Consider the following 20,035-nt stretch of genomic DNA (forward strand, 5'->3'; position numbering starts at 1 on the left):
ATTACAACCATTTGCAATATCATAGCCATTTTACACAACCAATGGTCTATTTACAACTCAAGTCTTCCAATGTCTCAAAATACAATTATGTGGCCATGGACAAGTCCCATGCTCACTCAAAATACAAAAATAACAAGAGGCATAACTATACATCAATTTTAAAGGACTTAACATATAGTCATAAACATACAAGAGCATGGCAATATACACATGCAACAAGTTCATAACCTAAGTCCAAAATATTAAATACTATGCTATGTTCATCAAATGGAATCATTCAATATGTCATGCTCTTCAAATGCACCTCACGCTCTACTCCTCCACTAAGCGGGCCTCTTACCCGAAGATCCATCAAGCTCAACATGACCTAAATGATGTCCCCAAACGCGGGGTGAGATATACAAATATATCTCAGTAAACCAAGGGTACTAGAGGATCACTCCACCCCATGGCTCACTCAATGTGCATACAATGATCATCATATAAAATGCATAACATACAAATATCACACAACAACTGGGCACAAATCCAAGGACATCCACATCAGGATTCCCTTCAAGGACCCCATCATATAACTCCCGGAATCTTCCTGGTGCCTCTCCCATGGATGAGACGACCCCATGGCAAAACCCAACTGGAACTCCTCATGAGTCCTATCCAGCGGAAGTCCCTCGTTTGGATCATCCTGGTACCGCTCCCAGAGTCGGCCCCACGGCAAAATTCGACCAGAATCCCCAAAGGATATCTCCAGCGGAAGTCCAAACCAACACACATCTACTGGCCAGAGATCACAATTATATCACACAACATGCTCCAAACATGTCACACAATCATGTCAATAATGCATGAACATACATTTATACATAATCAAAGGCATCAAATCCAACCACAACCTTCCACTAGGTGTGGTGGAACACACGAGGGAATAAAACCCGAGTTCCAAAGGTTTACCTCCACTCCGAAGCCAATGCTCCACAACGTGAGCTCCAAGATTAATTCTCCTCTATTGAGTCCGAGAGAGGAAACCTATAATGATCAATCAACATGATCATCAATACAATTTCAAGACAACCAATTTACTTTCAAAATACAATAATTCTCAACAAAACAACTTAAGCCTAATGGCCAACTACATTTAATCCAATTACTTCAACCATTTTAGTCATTAACTAAATCACCATTTATGCACTAAGGCATCACTCATTGGTTATACGACATTTTCACATCATTTTCCTTATTTCCTTCAATATGGTTGAAATCTCACACACACAACACATCCCACATTCCTCCTTTCAATTCACTACATCAAACCAACCTACCATTCATTTAAACACCAATCACGATCATATAACATCAACTATATCATTTTTACATCATCAACCATCCATGACCTCAATAGGTCGAATTCTTCACGCTAGGATCCCAAAGGATTTTCAATCCAATTCAACACTTACACATGTCAAAAATCCTAATATTAACCTACACCAATGGTCCATAATTCAATTATTCAATTACACCACATACCAATTTTATAAAGTCTTGAAACTCATCACAAAATTGCCTAAGTTGTGAATTTACAAATCACCATAAATTTTATTGCATCAATCATCATCATTTATCATTCTAAGCATTTCACTACAAAGGAGGGATACCATTTAATGCTCCTAACTACCATGACCCAACTTACATCATCAAAACCCTAACCATTTTATGATCTCATTTAAAACAAAGTGAGGGTGAGAAACCTTACCACCAATAGCTTCCAATGATCCTAGGGATTGGTCCCCAAGCAATGAATCAACCCCAAAGTCACCAAAAATTCCCCAACAATCCCAAATTTTCGTGGAAGAGGGTGATGATTTTCCCCCAAAACAATGAGTTTCAAGAGTGGAAAGTGGTATGGTTGGGTTTAGAATGCCATTTCCATAAACTTAGATGTGTAACACTTTGGGTTTTGAAGAGGATTTGATGATGTTTTGGTTGGAACAAAGTTTGAACACCAAATCCTCAACAATGGGGAAGCTCCACGGGTTGGAGAGGAAGAGAGGAGAGAGAAAGTCAGATTTTCAAATGAAAAGGATCCACTTAAGTCACTTAAACCCATAGGTGGGTCCCACATGCGAATTAACTTTAATAAATTAACTAATTGAAACCACAAATTCATAACCTACATATTTTTCTCGTTCATGTCATATTTTTACTTCCTAAAAATACTGATCAAAATTTCACACTTATCGGTACAATTATACCGCAGTATTTTATACCGAAAAAATCACTATTCATCAAAATTTTCGAAACTTGCCTATCCACTCGATTTTTCATTCTGAATCCGTTTCCGACCTTATTTTTACCATTTGAGACTTTCTACTCAATTTCTCATACCTGGGGATACATGTTTGGTAAATTACCATTTTGCCCTTTCTATGTAATTTGGCTCTAATTTCCGGATTTTCACTAATCCTACCCTTTTAACCAACATTATAACATATAATTATGCATTTAAAAATACGAGGTGTTATATTCACCCCTTATTTTAGAAATTTTGTCCGGAAAATTAATTCATACCTGTCTGCTATCTCAGGATACAGCCGGAGAATCTCATCCTCCCGTTCCCAAGTAGCTTCCTCAGGGGTGCGGTCTTCCCACTGAATCTTTAACATCTTAATTATCTTGCTTCTCAGCAACATTTCACTGTGGTCCAGTATTTCAAGGGGACCAGTGGGAGTCTTCAGGTCCTCCCCATTTTCAATCTCATCCGGTATCACCACATGTGATGATCCGGAACAAAACGCCACAGTTGCGAACTATCTCTGATCTGCCAATTCATTCTCTATAGTTGGGTTGTATTACCCATAGTTGCGCACAGGCGGGAGGGGCGCTGCAATTGCACGGTGGACTAGAGCTGATTGTACGGATGGCGGGGACCTGGAGTGCACAGTTTGGGCTTGTCCTACTGGGGTGGTTGCCCTAAGTTGATGTGTCCTCCGAGTGGTGACCGCCATGTGGTGTTTAATTTGAATGTCTTGGAACTTCTGCCTTTCTTACGGTCTCAGGCAAGAGGGTGGAATTGGAATTTATCGTTCCTACAGACGACGCCAATGTACTGCAGAGTATTATAAGCCCAATATGTTCCCGTGGAAGGGGATATGAATCATTGTATGGGTGTCGCTGTTAGCAGAGGTAGAGACCAAGCTGGACAACAACGTCCTAAGAATGGGGTCAGAATCGCAAGTTGAGGGGTGTATGTGTGATATTCAGGACTTATAGGAATTGGTAGAGTAATAGTACATAAGATATCCCTTTTGCTTGGTGATGAATGTAACATCCCGTATGCATCCAGTTTGTTAATATGTCATCGTATTAAGCCACACTTAATTTAAAAAATTAGGAATATCTTTTTCTTTTCAATTATGACGTCATTATACTTAGCCAAGTTGATTACTTAACCATTTCCATAAAAACATCGCCTGTATGTAATTGCAAAAGACCACTAACTGAAATACCTCATAATATAAATAATAACGAGTATCTAAAATCACAGAACTACAACACGTAGCCCGGACATAATCCTGATACATTATTACAACTCGAATTTAAAACAAGACATAGTCAAATCAATGCGGCATGGACAATCCCCATGCTCACCCAATGAGGCAACAAAGCCAACAAAGTCTCAACAGCAACAACATAATCATAGCTAATCAACAAAATAGCAGCAGACATAATCCAGCATCCAATATAATCAGCAAAACAACATATAAATCAACTAAGCTCTGACCCCCTGCCGCTTGAGGTCTCAACCCCAGCATTACCTGAACCTGAAATGGTGCCCCGAACGTGGGGTGAGATCTCTAAACAGAAATCTCAGTAAGACAAAGGGTCATCAAGGATCTTCCACCCTGAGCTCACTTACATGTGCAATATAAGTTCTAAAAGCAATAATTCAATATAAGTTCCAAAACTATGCAGTGCAACAGATATTCATGCCATGTGTGTATAACTATTCTACTAGCCAGAGAAATGCAGGAATACGTCTATTACCTACATATAGTACAAGGAACACCGCTTGCACCTCACCCACAGCCTCACCATATTGTATGTACTACATACTCAAGCTTACCGTATAGGTGGAACACCACATGCATATCCAAAAGACACTGGCATATAACAACTCAATAGCATTTCCAAAACATCAAAAGCATGTAACACAACATGCATATAACCATACCCTCATGGGACATGGTGGAACCACAACATGGCTAAACCGAGGACACGAAAGCTTACCTTGCAAGCTAACTATCCAATGCCAAGAGTCCACACAAGCTCAAGGCCTACAAACAGCACAATCACAATCTGCCCATACCATAATTAATCATCAATAATCATAGCTCAGATTACATTAAGTGATTAGGTCTTTCTTACTCATTTTAACTCATTATGTTGTTTCTGCAGGAAGTATTCGAATACTCCACGAGTAGTATTCGAATACTCCACGAGTAGTATTCGAATACTCCAGCTCTCCAGAAAGTATTCGATTACTTTCAATAAAGTATTCGCATACTTACAAGTATCCGAATACTTCTCCCCACAGTATCCGAATACCTCAGTATCCGAATACCAAACCTCACTGTATTCAAATACTTTCCAGTATTCGAATACTTCTTCAAAGGTATCCGAATACTTTTCTTCCCAGAAAAGTATTCCAATACTCCTGCAAGGAGTATTCGACTACCATGAACAAGTATTCGAATACTTCTTCAACAGAATGCAGAAATTCGAGCCAACTTCTGCATAATCCCAAATTTAAGGATCCAAAAGCGATTGGGAGTCCAATGACTCCCTAAACAGATAACCACCAACATGTTATGAACTCAAAAACACCTTCCTTTACTCAAATGGTTAAAGCTTCACTTTTTAATTGATTAAACAAGCTTTAAACTCCAAAAATGACAAAGAGAGATCACGGTATACCTCCAAGAGGTTTAAACTAAGAAAAGACTCCTCCTTGGAGCCTCTAACACAGTCACACAGCACTGACTTCTAATCACCACGAATTTGACATCACAAGATGATGTCTTTCCCCACAAGCTCACAACTTGGAACTCAAAAATGCCACCACCAAGTGACTAACCACTCAAACTCAGAAAAACAGCCCCAACAATCCTCACAAAACAAAAACCAACTCAGAAACAAGGCATCCTCACCTCCTCACTATGTACTACTAAGTGTTTACAAGTCTTAATGTGAAGAAATCCAAAGAAAAGGTGAGTTCTTGGCCCTCAAACAACCACAAGGGTCCAAGCTCCAAGAGAAGAGGCAATGGCTGAAGAGAATCAGCCCTCAAGACACTCACGTAGCAGCCAAATTATGGCCGAGGGTCTTGTGCCTTTTAGCTTAAATAGGTTCACTTAAAATAAAACACAGTAATAACATTAATAGCTACGCTTAGCATTTTAATCTCAAACTTAGGATTCTTAACCTACTCAATTTTGCAAGAATTATCATATTTTTATTATATTTTTCGGAGTACCTTTTCGGTACGCGCTTTTCCTTAGCCAGTATCAGTTCTGGCATCAGTTCTCATTATTTTAACTTGAAACTCGTTTTACAAGTCCTGTATATTATTCTAGTAATATTCAAGCACTTATTATAATTTTTTGGGATACTTTATCCGTACGCATTAATACCGACTAGCAGAACCGGTATTACTCACTTACTATAATTATTAGAGCCTCATAATAATTATTAGGGTCAATTATGAAATTATTTCCTAATTTCTCTTAATCACTTAATTAACTTCCATAATTAACGATGTGGGTTCTTACAATGGAGGGTGTAACATCCCATCTGTAGCCGGTGGATTAACATACAAATGGTATTTAAAGCACAACTTGCAATAATTAATCGTGGAAGCAACATATTGTTCTATATAAATAAACAAGGCTAATCCTCATGGTAGATTAACTTTTCCTTTTAATAACAACCTTTATGTAATTGCAGTGCTAAGATAAAACCAGAAATACCTCGTACTCATAAATAACAATTCAAAAGCATCCATAAATTATGGTTCTACAATATAAATACTCAAGTCAACAAATAAAAAGATTATTTAATAGTGGCGTAGACAACCCTTATGCTTACCACAATAAACAACATAATCCATCAAGTCTAGTCATAATAAAATCCCATCATGACAAAATAGATAATCATAATATGCATGACTCATAAAAATAATGAAATCTCTATGTCGGCCTCTTGCCTCTATCAGTGTCTGTCTCACGAACGTCATCTCCTGAAAAATATGCCCTAAAAGGGGTGAGATTTTAACAGAAATCTCAGTAAGACAAAGGGTCCTCGAGGAATCCTCCACCCCAAACTCACTTACAGGTATAATATAAGTTCTAAAAGAATGCAGATAGTATATAGAGAAGCAGATTAATAACAAGATAAGGGGAATGGCTATATCGAGCCATTTATAGTAGTAAACAATACAGTATACAAAATGAGCATGCCATGCAATGTATCAAATGATTGTGCAATGTCGCATATGTCCATGTCATGTGTGTATCCATCCTACTGCCAGAGAATAAAATGTAGGCATTATGTACGTTTACACATTTGATGGCAAAATACCACATGTTCCCTCATCTGATGAGCAACTTCAGCATGAAAATCACTTGTTTTACACATTTGTGACAAAAACACAGTGGGGGAACATATGGTAACGTATTCCTTTAAAATATATTAAAAGGGGAACGGACTGTAACACATTTAATGCCTCTGTACATTTTGTAGGTGACGTAAGGTTAAAGTCTTCTAAAAGCAGAGGCGGTGCACCAATTGAGCAGCTGGAAACGTGAAGAGCAGAGAATCAAGAGTTCTCATTCGCTGAAAAAGAAAGCAAAGCATGGGAAGGACTGCAAACAACGGCTAATCATCACCAAATCCTGTTCCATCCAGCAATTTGCGCAGTCTTCATTCTCTGCTGCCACCGTCCCGTCTCCTCAGTCAAGCAACTAGCTCCAAAGGATTTACAACATTGCCACTCCTCTTCCATCTATAAATAGGACCACCCCCACACAAAAACACCATCGAATCTTGGAGGGTTTGAAGTCCGAAAGGAAGAGATCACCTAGTAGTAGTAGTTAGTAACTTAGTTTTATTTTTAAGTTGTAACTATAGTTGAGTGACAACTCATCTTCTGTTCTCTGTATCAACCATCAAGACTCCTCATGAGCATCAAACCATCCTTCTCCATTTTCTGTTTCTTTTGTAAACTGTCTTTTAAATTAATATAAGTGTTTTTTCTCTTCGTTCCATTCGTTATCTCTTAACTGAATCTCGGGTCTAAGTGATTTCAGTTGAGAATAATTATGTTTAAACTATCAGCCATGAGCTGAACTATCTGTGGAACGGGTAAACTGTGAAACTCTTAAAGAACTGTTTTCAAAACTCTTGATTGAAGCTTTTTGTATTTCTTTGGCTAAGTAAGCTATATTCATTATGCGCCAATGGAAATTGGGTACATACTGAGAAAGGAACTTCCATAAGGAAGGGACTTCAGACAGCTTAGCCATTGGGGGAAGGTAGATGTCATGGCAAAAACGCTACTGGTCACCTTAGGAATAAGGGGCCAACTCGTCCATTTAAAGGTTCTGAACTAAGTACCTGTTGGAGTCAAGGGAGCCATAGGAATATGGAAACTTGTGAGCCATCTAGTCCATGAGCTGAGGAATCAGAGTTGGCAGGCAAAGAAGCTAGGACAAAGCCAAAAAGTGCTAAGTCTTGAGCAGAGAAAACAGCCCCTTTAACAGTGGAGCAGTGGATCTGTTCCTTCTGTTAAACTATTTTAACCACCTCTATATTGTCTCTTGATTATAGTTATTTTTGTCTTAGTAGTTTTTATTTTATTTTATCTAGTATTATAAAACTCCAATGATTATTATCTCACCTTCTTCTAAACAGGAAGGATCACATACATAACGCAGCGAGTAATTGTTTTCCATCAGATTGAACCTACTGTTCCTGAGGAACGTTGTCAAGACAGTAGGGAACGTTTGACCAGACAGTTCATTTACTAACTTTTCTTCTCATTTTCATTCTTTTTAAAACAGTATATGACAATAATTAGTACTCTATCCTCGTGGGAACGATAATTTGGGCACTAATACTCCCTTTATTACTTGATGCGTGCACTTGCGCACTTGGGTTGGAACTAAGGGACGAATCTGTGTTCTGCAAGAACAGAGGAACATCCCCTATCAGAACTTATATTTTCCACCATCAGCAAACCACCCAACACAACCCATAATACAAGGAGTTCACCATGTACCTCACATATGGAGTTACCATCTTGCATGTGGCCCGACATGCACAGGGATTATCGTCTCATATGGAATACCCTATATACATATACATATGACAAATGCACTATATCATAACCCAGCTCAACAACATATCCAATACTCATAACATAAACATATATAATTCTATGTTCCAACTCAATAGCATATCCAATGCTTATAACATAAACAAGTATAATTTCCAAAAAACATACCATGCACATACACCAATCCCCCATAGGGTTTGGCGAAACAAGCAACAGATAAAACCAAGGACCAAAAGCTTACATGTATCGGTAAAGTCCTCTAATACCAACTCAGTATCAACGTGGTCACCAACAACCAAATAATCCAGCGAGTCACAATCTGGTTTAATGGAAAATACATCATCAATAATCATATCCTACAATTTCATGTCAAATGGAATATGTTTTCTTTTTCGTTTAGCGTACTGCAAGTTTCTCCCAAAGCCCCCAAGCATAAACCGTCTTTACCATTTTTAAAACTGCATTTGCAAATATTTACCAAAAATTATAAGATTTTTAATATGTTATAATTTGTCATCTCAAGCTTTCCAACGACATATTTTCTGTCTCATTTGGAGTTGTATAACTCCGGTTATGTTTTTCGCAATGTGACTGGTGCAAACTGAATTTACAGCAACCAAAACACGACTTCAGCTTGACACTGTGATCAAACCACTTATCCAATGGCCAATAAATTTTATAGGGTTATAGCCCTATTTGTTAGCTTCATATAGGTCTACAACTTACTCAATTTAGAGCTCTGCAGCTCATGATATCACAATTTTATCAAACTAGTGCGTTGTTGTCACATTTGCACTAGGTAATCGATTACAATACATGGGGTAATTGATTACCCTTCATGGTAATGATTACCACTCTAATCGATTACCCTTCATCGATTACCATCTGTGAAGAAACACGAAAATGCATATTTTTTTGAATAATTTGAGTTCCAATGGCCCTCCAAGGTTCCAATCTTCGATTTACCCAAAAATAGAAGTTCAATATACTATATTACACTTAAATTAACAACCTTTAACTTGAATCATCAAAGTTTCGCTTTTTAACAACCCAAAACTTCATTTTTTCATAGAAAATATAGAGGAAAGGGTATAGTGTATACCCAATGTTTGAAAACAGCAAAAAGAATAGACATTAGAGGTCTTGCTAAAGCTCCAAGCTACTGTCCAAGAAGGTGCACGAATTTTAGCTTCAAAGCTTGGTTATTTCTCCACCAAGATGACTCCTTGAAGCTTCAAAGTGAGTGGAAATGGATATAACCACCATCCAAAGAAGGAAGCCCACTAACTCTTCAAAAGACCCAAAAGACAGCCCTTTTTTACTTGGAAGATGGAAGTTTTCTAGTGTTTAATGGATTTTGATGGACGAAAATCAAGTAAATGAGTCTTGGTGGATTTCTTGCAGAGAAAGCTAAAGACTTAGTGTAGGGAGCTTTGTGCAGCCAAAAGAGGTTCAACATCTTAATTAGAACTGACCAATGGTTTTGTGCCCTTTAACTATTTATATAAGTATACCCACTAATCAACAGTATTAGTTCTAATAGCTCTGCTAATCATTTTTACTAGAAAAAAAAGGTTTTGTATATTATTGAATTGTATAAAATATGTACAAGAGCTCTCTATATAAATAGTACTGAAAGACCTAATGGGCTAAGCCCAAAATACACTTCTAGGGTATTCTAGCTATTACAAATAAATAGATAAAATACTAATTCTAATATTTACAACACTCCCCCTCAAGCTGAGGAATAGATATTAATCATTCTCAGCTTGCTAGTAAGCTCTTGAAACCTATCATTAGGAAGAACTTTAGTCAAGACATCAGTTAATTGACGACCAGAAGGGATATATGGAGTAGTAATCAAGCCACTATCGAGTTTCTCTTTGATGAAGTGACGATCAATCTCAATATGTTTGGTTCGATCGTGTTGGACTGCATTGTGGGCTATACAGATGGCTGACTTGTTATCACATAATAACTTCATAGATCCTTCATATCTCACCTTGAGATTATCCAAAATAATTTTCAACCATAACAACTCACAGATCCCTTGTGCCATGGCCCGAAATTTCGCTTCTGCACTTGATCTAGCAACCACATTTTGCTTTTTACTTCTCCATGTTATTAAATCTTTGCAAATAAACATACAATAGCCCGAAGTAGATCGTCTGTCAGTCACAGATCCAGCATAATCGGCATCTGTATAAACCTCTAAGGAGAGGTTTCCTCCTCTCTGGAACAATAGTCCTTTGCCTAGTGTGCCTTTCAGGTATTGGAGAATCTTGTCCACAACTCGCAAGTGTTTCTCCCTTGGATCATGCATAAATTGACTAACAACACTAAATGCATAAGCTAGGTCAAGTCTAGTATGAGCTAGATATATCAATCTTACCACTATTCGTTGATAATGTCCTTTGTCTATTGGAAGACTCTCAGTTTCACTTCCTAGTCTATGATTTTGCTCAATCGAAGTACTGGAAGGTTCCGAGCTTTCTTGCTTCTTTAAGGAGGTCAAGAACATATTTTCTTTGACAAATAAAAATCCCTTGTTTTGAATGAGCAACTTCTATCCTAAGAAAATATCTCAGATTTCCAAGATCTTTAACTTCAAATTCTGTAGTCAGTCTTTTCCTCAAAGAACATTTCTCATCTATATCATCTCCTATTTTAATCATATCATCAACATAAACTAGAAGGGTAGTGTTCTTACCTTCTTGAGAATGTTTAAAGAAAAGGGTATGATCTCCTTGACTTTGCTTGTATCCCATTGAAAGCATAACTTTGTAAATCTTCCAAACCAAGCACGCGGGGATTGTTTCAAGCCATACAACGCCTTCTTCAATCTGCAAACTTTATTATCTCCATTTGTGGAGTTAAATCCTGGTTGGATCTCCATGTAAACTTCTTCTAAGCAAGAGATAATAAAATTCTTACAGTATTCATTTTGGCCACTGGAGCAAATGTTTCTTCATAGACAATACCATAGGTCCTAATTTACTCTGATGTTGTTTATGGACGTGGACAAAGGCAACACATCCAAAGACACGAGACTGGAGACTCTGCATAATAGGAACAGAAGGAAAGAAAAAAGTCATGAGATCAACAGGACTTACATGGCCTAGGACTCGGGAGGGTAAACGGTTGATCAGATACTCTGCAGTTAATACAACTTATCCCTAGTAAGAGTTGGGTACAGATGTCTGAAACAACAATGCTCTAGTGATTTCAAGTAAATACCGATTTTTCCTTTCAGCAGCCCATTCTGTTGAGGGGTATCCATACATGTGAGCTCATGAGTCATTCATTTGTCTCTAATAAGTTGGGAAAGACACTGATTAATATATTCTTTACCATTATCTGATCTCAAGTGTTTGATACTTTTACCAAATTGGGTTTCAATCATATAATAAAACTGAATAAAAAACTGTGTCACTTCTGCCTTATCTTTCATCAAAAATATCCATGTTATCCAAGTATAATCATCAATAAAAGAGACAAACAATTTAGCATCAGAAACATTAGGGACTTTGGAAGGGCCCCAAACATCATAATGAATAATAGTAAATGGTTCAATACTTTTTATTTCACTAGAAGGAAAAGATACACGATGATGTTTTGCAAACTGAGAGACATCACAATTAAAAGACTCAACAGACTGAGACACAAACAAAGACAGAAACATAAACTTAAGTAAACTAAAGGAGGATGACCCAAGCGCTTATGATAAAGCCAAATAAGAGAATCTGAAGTAAACTGACGAGTCATCAAAGTCGGGTCCTTGGTACCTTCTACAGCAAAGTCTGGAACCAGATAATACAACCCATCCTGCTCCTTAGCAGCTCCAATCGTCTTCCCCGTGGTGAGATCCTAAAAAACACAATGAGTAGGGAAAATGTTACAGTGCAATTCAAATCTGTAATAAGCTTATGAGTAGAAAGGAGATTGGTAGAAAGTTAGGGAACATGGAGAGCATTCTTGAGACAAAAGAAGGTTGAATTTTAATGTTACCAGAACCTGCAACTGATATCTGTGATCCATCAGCTACGGCTATAGTACGGATACAAAGAATAGGATTATAAGACAGAAAAGGGTCAGTGCAGCAAGTCATATGATCAGTAGCACCAGAATCCACAATCCATGAAGTTTTGAAATCAGTACAAGAAGCAACAAAAGAATGAGTGCATGAGTTCTTACCAGTCATTGCTAAAGAACCAGTACCATAAGGCTTATTGACAGATTCAAATACGGACCTAAGCCGTTCTAATTCCTCACGACGAATAGTAGTAAACTCACCAGGCATCCGTGAGGTCTCATTAACATGAGAAATGTCTGAGGGGGCAAAGAAGGACTGACTACATGGGGTTGACTTACCAAACTTCTCCTGAACCTGTTGCTTTCCATGAAGACGGTAACAAACCTCTTTTGTGTGACCTGTTCTTTTACAATAGTTACACCAATGCCCCTCTTTACTAGGCTTAAGAGGAAAAGACCTTGGTGGTGGCTTAGCTGAGACCATAACAGATCCGTCAGTGGGCTCAGAATTAGAAGGAGTTGGAGTAGTAACTTTAGATGAGAGCATAATAGATCCTTCGGATACTTTGATATCCATCATGACAGTCCTGCAACTTTCTTCATCCCTGACAGCGTGAAAAACTTCAGAAAGATGAGGTAATTTTTCCTTACCAAGAATTTGAACCCGAATAGGGTCATACTCTGAGTTGAGCCCACAAAGAAAGTCAAAAATTTGACTTCTTTCAATAGAGGTGGCCAGAGTAGCTGCATCCTTGCTACACTCCATCTTCAAGCTTTGGTATTGATCAAGCTCAGTCCACAGTGCATTCAAAATGCCATAATACGCTGTCACAGAGGAAGAGCCTTGCTTGGTAGAAAAAATCTTATTCCTCAGATCATAGCAGGTGGCAGCATCTTTCTTCATTGAGTAAGTTTGTCTAAGAACATTCCAGATCTCAAGAGCAGTAGGTAAGAACATGCAATGTTGACTAACCTCAGGAGTCACAGAGTTCCATAGCCATGTCATAATAAGAGAGTCTTCATCATCCCAGTCAGCAAATTTTGGATCTGTTTTGGCTGGAACAAGTCCTTCAAGATGAGTAATTTTATGACGCCCTTTAAGGATGGTACGAATAAGGTGGGACCATTGCAAGTAATTCTTCCCATTAAGACGGTAATTCTGATGAAGAGGAGGAAGGTCATTTGGAGAAAGAATAGCCATCAAGCGTGTACTATATGATTTCCTGGTTGGAGTATCGTCAACGTCCAACATAAAAGGGCTTGAAGAAATTTTCCAGTGGCCGATAGCGATAAATTTCTCTTCTATTTATTTTATGAACAATACTTGTGAACAGTACCGATGACCAGTACCCGTGAACAGTATCGTGAACAATGCTTTTTTTTAGCTGTTCCGATCGTTTGATGAAAAAAAAAAACCTCCATAGAATGATAAATCTGAGAAAATGGAGTGAAACAGGGGTCCTCACAGTCCAAAAGGTCCCCAAAAAAAAATTCCAGTGGCGGCTTTGTGGCTGCGAGAGGCAAATAGGGTTTGGTTTTTTAAAGGCGGTGATTTGCAAAAGCAGAGCCCTCAGAATCTAGAGCTCTGATACCAACTAGAAAAAAAAGGTTTTGTATATTATTGAATTGTATAAAATCTGTACAAGAGCTTATTATATAAAGAGTACTGAAAGACCTAATGGGCTAAGCCTAAAATACACTTCTAGAGTATTCTACCTAATACAAATAAATAGATAAAATACTAATTCTAATATTTACAACATTTTTATACCAAACTTTATATTCTTAACCTAGAAATTTTTATAGAAATTATCATATTTTATTATAATTTTTCGAGAGACTTCACCGATACGCGTTTTATACTGCTAAATAGCTGATATTAGTTTTGACATCAGTGCTTATTATTTTTATCCCAAATTTGATATTTGTAACCTAGATATTTTTATTTCTATTTTGTGGATTACTTTGTCGGTATCCATTTATACCGCAAAATACCCGGTGTTTACTCTTTCCTTCTGAAAGGTGACTTAATATTAATTATTAGGCTCTTTTCATATTTATCCAAAGTCAATTATGGAATTATTTCCTAAACTCATAATTAAATTATTTAAATTTTTAATTTAGCGGTGCGGGTCCTTACAGAGGGGTACTTATAGGAGGAGAAGATGCCCACCTCACATGGGTGGGTGAGCTGGGTCAACTCTCCTCGAGGGGTGCTAGGGGTGGCTGACATTGCTGTGGCAGCAGCAATGCATTCTCTGCTAGGATGGTGACAACCATTGCTGCCACCTCTGTAGAAGAGAAGTTTCCATTTAGAGGGTCTGCCCTCCAGCGGAGTGGATATCTCAAGGTAAGGTATTTTGGTGTCTTACCTTGGGGATACTGTCGCATGGGGACAGAAGAAAAGGAGGGTTGATAGTTTTTGGTCAACAGGGCTGACGTAGACGCAAGCAGGGGGTTTGAGCCTGTCTTACTGCCTAGGTATGGGCCATCAAGAATAGTCTGTATGTAACCATTAATAATTTTACTTTTATGTAGATAGATAGTAGTTATGTGGAAGTTATTATGTATGACAGGCTGCTATGTACTCTCTTTTTTTCTTTTTTCTTTTTTTAGATTATCTTCTGGTAATTCCATAGATTCTCTATGGACTAATCCAGTTCAGGAGATCCAAAATTAAAGCTTTAAATATACTTTTCAAAAAAGTATAATCAGAAGGATCGAACATATACTTTTATCCCCACTTGCTCGGCTGTGGGGCTGCCATGTACTCTAATGACATAAGTACTTCTGTTGAGATGATGTTGTGAATGTTTTTGATCTTTATTTTAAGTAATGGAGATTCACACGAGACTCTGCAAATTTGCAATGCATGTTCTTAAATATTGATGTTATTGTTTCATTTGAAGTACAGTACCCGTCCATGCCAGTTTCCGTCTCCTGATGTTAATTGTCCATCACTGGAATGATGTAAGTGTAAGATACTATTTTCAATGTGGAGCGTTACAAAAATTATTATTCAATTTAATTAACTTTTTAGTTTTTCATTTAGATTTGTTTTATTTTTATTTTACAGCTGAATTTTAATTTTTGATTTAATTTATTCGACCTTCATATACGAGTTCAGTTTTGGTCATGAGTAACATAAAAATAATGTTGAGAGGTGTCTACCCTCTTATGGAAGAAAAACAATACTTGCCAGAAGTTACATTCCTTGCTTGAAAAAACTAAATTTTTAACAGACATAGCTTGCACAAGAACAGTATATAAGCAAGAAACATGTAAGATTATTTGCTATTTATATCTGCATGGAAGTACTCAGTTTATAAATTTGCTTTATAACTGTTAACTATCCATTTGATATTGAATTCTCATTTTTGAATGTTGTCCCAACAACTTCAACATTCAGCAGTTTAGCGGGGAGGGAAATGGAAGGAAAAACAAGGGATGGTGTTTAATATGGTGGTGCACTGAAGTTGTATTTTATGTAGTTTGTAATGTATTGTACAATAATTAAGTCTACTTTCCATCAAAATCAAATAAATTACATGAGAAAGCTCAATGGATCCACAATGATTTGAATTATTTCATTGCAGGACAGTGGGAGAGGAAATGAGAGGCCTCTTGTAAAGGTGTTGTGCGTCTCAATCTTAAAATGAAAATCATGTTAGGAAATAAAACTAGAGGTACAAATCCATATCAGCCTTTTGAGAAGAAGTGCTGGTGCTTATTCCTACCCTGCCTATGTTACCTGCAACTAGTGAGCTCAACTTCATCTTTTCTTCATCATTTGAGTGGGGAAGAGGAAAGATAGGGGAAATGAAAGAAAAAGAACAAATACAAGAAGAAATCCTCTTCACAAGGGAATTCTCCCTTCCCATTGAGAATATCTCACTTTACAATACAACACCCAAATATGCCTCTCTACACAGATAGAGTCCCTTATAAATGTAACATCCCGAATAATTAGGAACTTATATAAATTGTAATTAGGAATATGGAAGCATGCTTTGAATTCGAATTCAATATATATTTAGGGTGGAATTATAAGTGAGTATATATATATTTTAAGAATTCAACACACTAGTTAAAAAGGGATAGTATTAAGTTTAATTACAATATATGTAGAAACCCTAGTTACTACCTAGTGGGAACATGAAATAATAATTAATAGTATATTACATGAGATAGGTGACCCATTAGGAAGTTATTTAAAATGCCATGGTGGATGTGAATGCATGCCACGAATTAAAAATCTAAGCAGGTGTAGGATAGGAATACTTTCAAGTACTCTTTATGAAAACTCTAGTTACAACTTAGTAGCTACATGAAACAATATGGCTTAGGGAAATTATTGGATCCAATTTGTTCCATGAGCCACGGCCCAAGCCTTTAAATTGGGATTTAAGTAAACCCTATATCTTTCCCACTAAACAAAATCTGCATACTTACTCTTGATTGGCCAGGAGTAGACACATGTCCAACCTTATCTCTCCATCATCATGCGCATAATGGGAACAAACAATTCTGATTTTCTTTCTTGTGGGTCATTGTGTTCAGAATTCAAGCACCCTATTTTCTTCTTACAAGACCGCAAACCTCCATGGAGAAGAATCCATTAACTAGCTCACAATTTCTTTCTTCTCATGCACATACTCAGCTGAACCCCAAACAGCAACCTTGCATGTTCTTTCTTTCCCATCCTTTTTCCACAAGTCGCACATCATTAGGAGGGAGCATGAAAACATAAGCACACATCCTTCATTCCTCTCCCATGGTGCGCACGACCGAACAACTAGGAGGAGTGAGTGATGTATCTCTTCTACTTCCCTATTCCTTCGTACCCTTCGGTTTTCTTTTTCTTTTCTTGAGTTCCTTCCCTCTGAATGCAGCCTGAACTCAGCCTCTTGAAGAGCAGAAGGGTGAGGGAAACCACACCTCACTTGGTGAGCGCCTTCCTCTAGCGGATTTGGGAGTCTTGTGCACATGCAAGAAGGTATGAGTTGAACATCAAAACTCTCCTTTCCTCCCCACCGCTTCGGCCCTTGCATGTGTCCTAGGAGAATTGTTAATTGGTTAATCTCTTGTCCTTTTTCTGTTCAGCCGTACAACTCTTGACCTTTGGGTGCATGCAAGCGAATTAGATTTTTGAGCTTGGAAGGTAACTTTTCATGGAATTCGGGACTGTTTCTTGGACTAGGGAATTTGTTAAGTCTTGTATGTATTTATAATTGACATAGGCAGCGTGCTTTAAGCCTCATTAGCACACCCTAAACCTTGTAGTTAATGCTATGTAATTGATAAATTTGTAGCACCTGGTTGATGGCCCAAAACCGTATATGCATGTCTTAGAAACCTTGATTTTTATCATTTGTTAACGTTTGGTAAAATTAATATCAAGTCGGAAAAATTATTTAGGAAGAGAACCATGAAATCCGTTTTGAACCAAGCCTTGCGTGTGTTTGTAACTCTTGTACACAACATGTTAAATGACCTATTGGCTCATGCCTAAGTCAAGTTGGTAGTGTCTTGTTAATGGAAAATGGATGCACCAAAGAATGGCCTAAAAATCGTGTATGTTGCATATAGGAACCCTTGGTTTGTCCATGGCTAAACAGTATGAAATTAAAGTTAAGTCAGAAAAAGATTAGAACAATTAACTTAGAGATTAAATTAGTAATTGAAGCATGACATTTCGGCTAAAATCCTAGAATTGGAAGCATGGAAATTACTTGCGAATTATAGGAAAAATACTATAGAATTCTGATTTGGTATTGTGTGGATTAGGTGCCCAAGTCTCTAATAAAAAAGGGCTGACTTGGTGAGATTTTGGTTGGAACTCTAAATTATCAAGTAAGTGTTCGGTGGATTACCCTTTTGTGACTGTTAATTTAGTGCTTGGATTTTTGATTTGTTGCTCACGTGTCCTAATCTGATTCTATTTGAAGGTAATGATAATTTGACTTGGAATATGAATTGTTGGAAATTCTGTTTGGAGAAACAATATGCTTCGAATTTCTGTTGTCTTAGTCATGGAAATTATGACCCTCTGATTCTGATATTTAGTCATGCTCATGAACATCATAGGACTGCATTTTGTCATGTGTGTGCGAAGCAAAACATATCATATCATACAGCATTATGCATTCAGTTTTGGAAACCGAAATATTTGATAAAAGTAAGCATATGTTTTAGCATGCATCATATAGGCATCCCTCAGGTACCAGGGAGAAGGAACCGTGGCTCAGTTCGCATAGGTCTCAGATGGAATTCCCCTCTGTTAGGGCCAAATGGAATCTCCACTGAGTTAGCTAGTATGTGCACCGTAGTGCTATGAACATACAGAATTCTGGCGTTATATACGCATTTCGATTAGTATTCTGGCATTATATACGCATTCTGATTACATTTTAGTATCTGTTCGGAATTTATTTGATGATGTGACAATTTTAGAAATTATGTGTCTAAGTTAACATTGTTGCATTGCTGGATTTTCCGCCACACTATTGGGATTTTTCTCACCCCTTTTGGGGCTCAATTTTTATAAAATTGCAGGAGGACGTAGAAGTATTTGATGACGTGATTACATGGAAATATTCTGTTTAAGTTCTGCTGTTTGAAAACCCTGCTGCTTGTTCACTGTTTCTGATTGGTTGTGTACTGGACATTTGACCTTGATGAAGTATTTTGGAGATTGGCATGTTATGATTCGTATTCTGTTTTGAAACGTGTTGTAGACTGATTTTTATATTTCGTCTGAAACTTATGTGATTCTGGTATTTAAATTGTCAAAACAATTTCTGCTGTATTTAAATTCGGATTTTTGAACTGATTTAGCGAGCACATTGCGAGTTCTGTTTCTGGGGCTACAGACCTTCGAATGAGGTATAATTTATATGTCCGTAAAGCCAAATTATATAAAGTTTTTGTCAAAAGCTTGTAAGCCCGGTTTTTTATGATTTTTGCAAGTCATGTAGGTTTTTGGAAAAATTGCACTAATTATCAAGTACCTTGCGAGTTCCGTTTCAGTAGCTACAGACCTACGAATGGAATAAATTTTATATGCACGTAAAGCCTCCGATGTAAATTTTCAGATTATATAAACTCCATTTCCAAAGCTTGTATATTCGATTTTCTATAATTTTTGCAAGACAGACAGGTTTTCTAGAAAATTGACGATTTCAGCATGAAACGTTTTTATGCAAATTTCTAGCTGTTTTAAATTGTGAAAACCGAATACAACCCAAGAATTTATCGTGACTTCAAATTGCATTTCAAAAATTGAATACGTTAACGTTACGTCTCTAATCAGTTTTAGCAGTCTCTAATCAGTTTTAGCAGACACTTCCCTTGGATGTATACCGGGGAGGGTGTCACAATATATGTCTCCCAAAGTTCTCCTTTAAGCCTCTGGCTTTATAACATTAACTCCCAAACCAAACCCTCTAACTTCCCTTACGACAGTTATCAACTGCCATGACCACTAATTACCACTCAGCTACCCCTAACTGTTACTTAGGTATATTCCTTTGTGAATATATCCTCTAGGCCAATCCCAATAGTAACACTAAATGTCATGACTCTGAATATACAACCCAGCTACTGCCAGTTGCT

At 37.4% G+C, this 20,035-nt stretch overlaps 1 long non-coding RNA gene across 1 annotated transcript; it reads left to right on the forward strand.

The window, feature by feature from the left end:
- The first annotated feature begins 16,976 nt into the window (after positions 1-16,976).
- LOC133285817 (uncharacterized) lies at positions 16,977-19,274 on the forward strand. The gene is made up of 5 exons (XR_009748056.1): positions 16,977-17,225; positions 17,314-17,417; positions 17,525-17,582; positions 18,209-18,274; positions 18,977-19,274. It is a non-coding gene; the product is annotated as an uncharacterized LOC133285817 (long non-coding RNA).
- The last annotated feature ends 761 nt before the right edge of the window (positions 19,275-20,035 follow it).

This window comes from Gastrolobium bilobum, unplaced genomic scaffold (genome assembly GCF_033153095.1).
Source record: "Gastrolobium bilobum isolate Gb01-03AN ecotype WA unplaced genomic scaffold, APGP_CSIRO_Gbil_v1 utg55130, whole genome shotgun sequence".
NCBI lineage: Eukaryota > Viridiplantae > Streptophyta > Magnoliopsida > Fabales > Fabaceae > Gastrolobium > Gastrolobium bilobum.